The sequence below is a fragment of the Alosa alosa genome, chromosome 22 (assembly GCF_017589495.1).
Source record: "Alosa alosa isolate M-15738 ecotype Scorff River chromosome 22, AALO_Geno_1.1, whole genome shotgun sequence".
Taxonomy (NCBI): domain Eukaryota; kingdom Metazoa; phylum Chordata; class Actinopteri; order Clupeiformes; family Clupeidae; genus Alosa; species Alosa alosa.
In genome coordinates this window covers 27,654,277-27,663,509 of record NC_063210.1, presented here as the reverse complement: position 1 = coordinate 27,663,509, position 9,233 = coordinate 27,654,277, and positions in this window count along the sequence as shown.

Below are 9,233 nucleotides of genomic sequence, written 5' to 3'. Positions count from 1 at the left end.
CGACCTCACCAAAAACACAGGCCAAGTCTGGCGACCCCCCAAAAAAACTGACTGCAAAAAAGACTGCATAGTGTTCTGTCACTGGTAAGCTAATGTACAGCTTCTTCAGGCTCATCATTGCAAGAGGCGCAGGTAGAGATTAGAGTTTGTGTTAACATAATATCCACTTTCTGAGGAACATTATGGAAACACTGTGAATTGGAATCTAGGGCTAGTGAATATCCCAGTTTTTAAAACAGGTTGGTCTAAAACATTTTAGGAAAAATGCCTTTAATTCAGACTTCAAATCATTTTGCGACCCCTCACTATGTTTGGTGACCCCCAGTGCTCTGCAAGAGCTGGACTTCTGATGGAGGCTACGCCAAAGACTTCACTATTTCAATCTCGTATTCACACTTGTCATGTAAGTAAACCTGGGATCATAGATATTTGTATTTTTATTTTTGTACTCTGGGTGGGTGTATGAGTGAGTGTGTGTGTGTGTGTTTATTGGGTATTGCTTTCACACACACACACCCACACCCACACACATGCACGCACATACACACACACACACACACATGCACACACACACACACACACACACACACACACACACACAGAGTAGGCATGGGAAACATAGAAACATAAATGCATAGTCACCCAAGGCCTGCACACACACACATACACAAGGGAGACCACACAAGAGCTACGGTACAGAAATATGAATTTATTTACAAAAATATGTAAAGCTACAAAATAGTCACACAACAGCAATGACCACAGGCTGAGTTTTAAAGGATAGGTTACACGAGGCCCAGGTAGCCCATCCAGGTGATGACCACTGCAAGCAACATACTGTACACACTGTTGTGTTGTCCAATAAAGAAACTGATCTCTTCTTTTATTTCATTTATTGTCAACTGCATCATCATACACGTGTCCTACTCATGTTCTATGTGTCCTACTCATGTTCTATGTGTCTTACTCGTGTTCTATGGTCATACACGTGTCCTACTCGTGTTCCATCACCTCTCTAGTCGTTCTGGCTTCCATAGTAGGCGTGTCCTTAACTATACTACACACACCACACACACACACACACAAACAAAGACACATACACACACAGCAGAGAATGTACTTTGGATATAGAATAGGATATAGAAGTCAAAACAAAAGCAAATGATGTACAATCATTTCAGAAATTGCATGAAAAGTCTTGTTTAATTATTAATGATGCTACAGTATGTGGAAGTTGTAAAGTGTAAAGTTGACTGGTGTTTAGCAGATGCTGAAGCAAAGTGACTCAAAAGGGCAAGTGTGGGACTCTAACTATGGCCCACCAAAGGACCGTATGCACAGACGGCTCTTTAGTAAGCTCATTTATTTCCAGTGGAGCGTTAGCTGTGTTATAACAGCATCTGCTGTTGTATTCTGCTCCTTACATCTTCACTCTGAGACTGAATGCCTTTTCCCAATATTAATATTTTTAACACACAGGTAAATCCTTGCACATTGTAACGTGCTGATTCACTAGGTGCAACACCCAACCGGGTCCGTATAGAGACTAATTACATTAGCAATGAAGGCAACACACCGATAGACACACACAAACTACAATACAACACACCTACACAAACTACAATACAACACACCTACACAAACTACAATACAACACACCTACACACACACACATTATGCCATACAGGTGGCACACAGTGGGGGATCCTAACAAACAACTATAAACAATCAATATACTTAATTTGTTATTCAACGTTTGTGACTGTGAAGATGCTGACTACATCTTCCCTGTTTTAGGACGCTGTTTTTAAATCAATGCACTTTTGCACATGTTCTTGTCTGCATGTTAGCTGACTAACTGTCTGCAGGTGTTTGTGTAAATTTGTTAATTGGGCGACACCCACTCTGGTGCCTTACAAAAGGTCCAGGATTTTGGTGTGTGGAGGCAGACTGATGTAGATGTGCAAATTGTATATGTAACAGCCATTTTAAAACAGTTTGTTAAAAAAAAGACTGTTTTCTACAAACAAATAGCTGGACAGTGTTTAATCCTTTAAAAATGCAAGATGAAGGTCCATATTTTTCACAGTGACGATTGACGTTGTGATGTCAACAAACGTCATGACGCACATTCATTCAATGCACATCAACTTGCATCATTGCATCGTCGTAGGACCTCAGACAAATGTAAGTCATTCTGTGATTCTATGATGTGATTAGTTGTATCATAATGCAAATAATGACTTTACATGACTGTACCTCAGGGCTCTCAAGTTTTGAAGTTTTCAAGGAGTGAGACTTTGTTTCTCAGGGGGGAGGGGGCGTGGTATTGTCACAGTGCCACGCCCCCTCCCCCCTGGTCGAAGTACATGAAAGTCCTACGTCTGCTTGAACTACTCGCTCCCCATAACCCATCGACCCAACTTCATGAGAGAGCACAAATTCCATTATTTTAAACACACTGTTTTATTTATTCTAGAACCCTATAGTAAATAATAATAAATAATAATAACATAAATTATAATAATAATTTCACCCAAATGGGCCCTTTGAACAGCAGTGGCTCATTCTGCTCTAAGCAAACAGAAAACAACCAAATGAGAAAAAGCACATTTAGCCCTAAAATGGTCTTTTGAACAGTGGTGGTTCTGTCCATGTGTGTGTGTGTGTGTGTGTGTGTGTGTGTGTGTGTTTTATGAGTGATGTTGTGTGTTGTAAGTGTTTGTGGCAGATTTTGATGCCTTGATGACTGATACTGGGGGCTCCCATTTAAAGCACTGTGGTTCAATGTCAGCCATTTTCACAGTCATGAGGCCATCCTTAAAAATATTCTTGTTTGCAGTAACAGCCAAAAAAAAAAATGGGTCGGTAGGTAGGTCAACATTTTTTTTTTTTTTCAAGATTCAAAGAAAAAAAAAAAAGTACAATTTTGGTCATGGTAATTACGTAGGTATGAATTTAAACAAATGTGCATATTGTGACGTAACTGACTGGGTCCTCAACCCGTGCCTTCAAACCTCAATCTAATGCAGGTTATGTAGACCAGCCTTTCTCAAACTTTTTTGACCTGAGTCCCAGTCACGGCAGACTTTGGGGTCATAGGGCTCATCTACACGTACCCAACCCCACTCCCTCCAAATTAAATTGTCATTATCATTATCACAATCATTATTATGCCTATATTGTTATACATGCACTTTCACTTAAATGTTTTGACATGCACATCAGAGGACTGCTTTACTAATGTAAGATATAATTAGTTTCATTGCTTTTGCATGGTTGCATGATGCTTGCATCAGAAAAGAAATACTTCTCAAAACAGCAACAATTATATGGGTGCTATTGTTTTGGGGTGTTTCCCTCATGCAAGCATCATACATTGGTAGGAAATGGAGAAAAAAAAACATGTTTTTAATGAAGTTTAATTTGAATGCCTGAATGTAAGGATTCAGGAAACACAATAGCAGCTTTTTTGGCGAGAGCAGATAGGCGTAAATCACTGATCTGTTGATCTTTAACAGATAGAAAGAAGGCTACAATAGCTTTTGGCCACGTTATATTCAAATTTGACTATACAATACTCAGTGCTATACAGTGTATTATACAGTCTCTGCTCTGTTTCTATGGAAGTTCCAAAAATCAACGTTGTTCTATAAAGTGTCGTTAAACAATTAAATAGCATTCAACAGGTTGAAGCGGAGCTTTGATACCAACGTTATTGATTATTTTCAGTTTCTCTCGCGCAGACGCCTGCATTGAATGAACGCTCATAGCCTACCACCACTTTATTGTATGGCTCCATGTTTAATGACATCGATAGCAGAAACGTTTGTTTTCTTTTTTTGTCGGTCCGCGGTATCTTGATCAACTGCGCAGCAAATAACTCCACGACTCCGCGGACTAGGGATCGACCGATATGGATTTTTTTAGTGCCAATACTGATACCGATTTTTTTCCATCAGCCTAAGCCGATGACCGATACAGGCTGCCGATTTTCTTGAGCCGATATTTGGAGCCGATACTGCTTTTATTTTGCTCCCTCAATTTACATCATACAAATGACACATAATTACACAAATGATGATGACAAGTCTCAATTTAAAAAAGGAACATTTATTGAACTTATAGATGGGTGCACTGAATATGGTTAACTGCAAAATGCTTTCATCAACATCTTACAACACAGCCTTGATGATGCATTGCTTGCTGACATATTATAAGACATAATTCAGATCATCACAAAATGTCCTTTGTCAACACATTTAAATAATTTAAGAAAATAATAAGCCTGATAGCTATTGAAATAAAGTGCTTGATTTGTAATTTAAGACTGCATGGTTTAAATTTTTCTATGTCTATATTTTTCTATAAAAAAGCTGCCAGATTTGTCAACCACAGAACATAAATCAGCAGAGGAAAATAACGTGGAAATAACGTGGTGTCAAATGTTTCTGTTCTAAACGGCATCAACGTCAAAAGGTATAAAAACATCTCTCAGTTTTAAAATCTCTCCTTCAGGTAGCGCAGCACTCTCATATCGCTGTGATGCGTGTGTCCCACTGAGTGAGACAGACCAGACGCACACACAAACTTCTGTTTGGTAGCTGACGAACCACCATTGAACTGGATTGATAATGATAACGTTAGCAAACGGCTCTAAACAAGTAAGGCATACACGGTATGTCTGGTACATGATGGAAGTTAACACGAATTAATATTCAACTACATATAACATGTCTCTCATTATTAAAGCTCTGATATCACTGCGATGGCAACTCCGCCCGCTCGAAGGGAGAGGGGGAGGGAGCAGGGGCGATTCTAGACCTAGAGCTTTGCTGGGGAACAGGCACCCCCCAATACATAAAAAAAAAACATTTAAATGTGCGCGCAATATGAAATAAATGGCTTTGACGTCTAGCCCACATCATGTCCTCATCCATTTCTTGCCTGTCTCTCTCCTCCTCCTCCTCCTCCTCCTCCTCCTGCCTGGTGGACTGCCCAGCCTGTGCTCTTTCTCCGCTCTCTTTGACCACCTCCTCCTCCTCCTCCAGCACTCTCTCCCTCAATTGTTGTAGGAGCCACTGCAGCAACGTCCAAACACATAGGCATAAGTAGGCCTATACTCACTGCATGAATTTAATAGGCTTTTCTACACAAGGGAAGCTTATTTTTAGTCAAAATTGAGATATACTTCCCTCCCAGGCAAGGGTCCTTCCTGGCAATACTGCAGTTCTTTGTAGCTTAAATAATTTGCAAATGTAGCCTAAGAGTCTGATTCTGTGTAGATTATTATAGGCTACGTTTACAAATGCAGCAAACTTATTTAAGTTTGCCATTTAACCATTGATCAAATTACAGCACTGGCTATTACCAGCATAACTGTTACCTTCAATGTGGGCAATTATCATACCTCCCTCGTCCTCCTCATCTCTCCTCACTGTTCCTTTCCCTCTGCCTGTTCAGGAAGAATTGTCTTATGTCCATCTCTGAATAGTTTATCAGAAGGCCATGTTTAGTTTTACAGTAGGACAGCTTCACAAACAGTATAGGCTACTTTTACAGGACACTCTCTCCAGTATACGTATAAATCATTATTAATTGTCCGCATGTGTGCATGCAGCCTACACATGGTGAGTGTGTGTGTGAGGGAGAGAGAACAAGCTGGTAAACTGTTGCTAAATTTAGGCTACGACGCTAAGCATTGAAAAACAGATGCTAATTATGTGGGCAACATTCTCTAACAGCGATCAACTTGTCATTTTTTTCTGTCAAACAAGTTGTGAATTTGTTGTAACATTAAAACAGGGGACGACTTACTCTGTGCTCAAAGGGATATTCGGAAGAATCATGTGAGCGATTTTCATTGGTTGTTGCGTTCAATCTTACCCAGCTACAGAGGTGCTATTTCCTGATTGGCTATTATGGCCCCTTTCTTTTTTCCTTGTTTTTTTCACTGATTAATCAAATGATTGACCAGTGTTCGTAACAGCTACCGCTACCCCATGCATACGGATAGCCTACAACTTAGCTATTTGCAGCTACCTAAATACAATGGCAAGCAGTTTTATAAACGAGGCATTAAGCATTAAATAAAGTAGGCTACCTATATAATTTCCATTTGGACCCACAAACTTGCTTCCACCTTCAAAGTGTATGGCAATATTTCAGCTAAGTCAAACAGTTAAAAGATGCTTTGAAAGTTTAAAGTTTACTGTTGTCTTGAAGAGCAGGCTTTCAGCTCTCTGCTCGTGGGGGAGGGGCAGTCTGCACGTGAATTGCAGCGTCTCCAGCAACACAGAGCTGCCTGTGGACGCCTGTATGTAAATAATGCGGGAAAAAACTCAGGGAACGCAGCCGCTTATCGGCCGATGCCGATACACGTAAAAAACGCAAATATCGGCCCGATATATCGGTCAATCCCTACCGCAGACCAGCAGTCTCCACGTTGCGGAACTCGCGTCAAAACAAAACTATTTCCTGATTGGTTGAAACATTCTATTTTCTGATTGGCCGATAGGTTAGTAACTCAACAGCAGCTCTCTGAGCTGAATGAGTGCACAGACAGCAACGTTGTGTGACACGTTTGTAAAATATAGCCCTTAGAAATTTCTGTGCGGGCAAGTTAATAATTTCTCGGAGTGAGAAATGCCATGTGTGGCGTGTGAGCGTGTGAAGTCATTGAATTGCGTGTGTCTCACGCTCAATTTGGGCCTCAACGCGTGAGACTTGAGAGGTCTGCCGTGTAGCCTAGCCTAACTTTAAACGGTGTGCATGCTTATAAAGCATACTTGTGCTTCATTCATCCACACATCCAGCTCCTAACGTTTTGACAAGCATTTCTACCAATTGACCTTGTTCCTGCCCATCTCTAGCTTTGCTGTCTCCATCCTTTCTGTTTTTGTTGTTTGCCAAAAAATATATAGTAGGCCCTATTTATTGGTAACCAGCAACAAGTGCAATTTGTTAATCGCTGTCATTCTCTCTCCTGCCAACAAAAATGTGTTGCGTTCCAAGTAGAAGTGCGTAATTCTGCTTCATAAAGCAGAATACAGAATACAAATACATTGGTCATATAAATAGCCAGTTTATGGTCTACAGGGTAGGCTAGAGTTGGTAAGTTTTGGTAGGCCAACTTGGAGTGAATATACAGGGGGATTTCTTTGGCTCTTAGCCTGGCAGGTGCGATCGTGACATAGCCTACGGCCGAACACTGCAAGCCAATGAATCGTGCTCACGACAACCACGCCGTTAACTTAAATAGGCCTACTGTAGGTTAACATCACTCTGAGTTCGCATTCAAGCAAGCAAAACGATGATTTGAATACATCTCTTTCTCTGGAAGGGCAAGGGGTAACAACAGGACAACACACAGGCCAGAATGCAGGACTAATGTTATGAGAGTATTACAGTAATATGGGATATTCTACGGGAAAATATTAAAACGGCAAGACAGCGGGGAAAAGTTAAAATGATAGGCCTAAACCCGGAAAAAGTTGGCATGTTAGTTATTTTTTTCGGTCCCTGTGATTATTTGTGGAATTGTGCAAACGGCCTTTTCAAGTCATTTGAGAAGGAAGGAGTGTAGCAAGCTCCCAAATTGACGCTCGTCTGAGATATTGAGTTTTGGATAATGTTCAGCTTCGGCAGCTTTACAATGACTGAGGAAGCCTAGAGACGAGTCCATAGCAACAAGTTCATGTGTTGAATTTTTTATTACCCAGTGTCCTTTGTTGAATGGTCTCAATGTTTTATTGTTTTATTTCATGTGAATACTTACTAGAGGAGTAAATTATTTCAAGTAGGCTAATGCAGTTGCAGGAAGTGTGCATTTAGTTTCCATGCTTATTGTGTTTCCACAACAATGTTAGTGAGTAAATCTACTGAAATGGCCACTATCTTGGTGAAGTGTGATGTGTAAGATCAGAAAGCAGAGGGTGAGGGTAGAACTATTGCTAAAGTTGATGTGTATTCATAGCGCTCTATAGCGTGGGTGCTATATTATTAAAAGGCTGCTGGAGGGTCGTTGAAAATTTTCTTGCAGGCAGGAGAGGGTCATGCAACTTTTAATTGAAGCACTCAAAATCCCTCCGGTGACCCCGTTTATAAATAACGAACGGTCCCTTAGAGTTCATATCCTATAAGTCATCTTGGACAAATGTGTCTGCCACATTTAATATAAACAAATCCATCTTAGCAGAGATGTGCGTTTGTGTCTGTGTGTGTGTGTGTGTGTGTGTGTGTGTGTGTACATATGTGCGGATGTCTGTCAGGGATCTCTGTTAATTTGTCATTACTCTCCCTCTCTCCTTTCTCTTGGTGGCTGAACTCCCTGCTTCCTACCAGCAGAGGGAGCCACTGCATAGCAAGTGTTGAGTGTCCCAGTTGGGTGTTCTGGTTGCCTCCCGTGTCATATCATCATGTGATCACGTGTCATAATACAACGGGACTGCAAGTGAAATAAGCAGCGCTGTTTCTACGTGCACAATGTGAACATGAAGACATAAGTTTTAAATGTGTGGAATATAAAAATGCATCAATAATGTGAATATCATAATAGACCTGCTGAACATTGTGCAGATGAAAAGGCACCAAGTCTCAAGAAAACTTCTGTCAAGTTTATGGTTTTACACCGTCTGTTTTATTACGTGTCAGGAAAATCTGTCAGGCAAAATGGCATCAGGCGAAACAACCTCAGGTGAAAAATGGTCAGAGTCGGGTATCAAGTCTCAGTAAAACCTCTGTCAGAAAAATCAGTGTCAGGCGAAATGGTCTCGGACTAAACAGCCTCAGATGAAAAGTTGTCGGACCAGTGAACCAGCACATTTAACCGGTTTTGAATGGAACCAAGGATGCGTCATCAACAGAAGTTTCTGCAAGCATAACTAAGGAATGGCCTAATAAAAAACAAATGAAAAATAATTTTTGGGTGCACACTCCAACTTTTTAGGTTCCTTACCATTTTATTTTTGGTGTAAATGCTTCAAACAGTTCAACATCTGGAGTGTGAACCAGAATGGGGCTCTGTGTTGGAGTGTGAACCAGAATGTGGCTCTGTGTTGGACTCTGAACCTGAATGGGGCTCAGTGTTGGAGTGTGAACCAGAATGGAGCTCTGTGTTGGTGGAAATAATAATAATAATAAGAAGAAGTTGCAACATTGATGTTGGTTTGTGGGATCCGAAGCTTCGCCATTCATGGCAGTCTGTTTTTAACCCACCATCTACTCACCGTGTG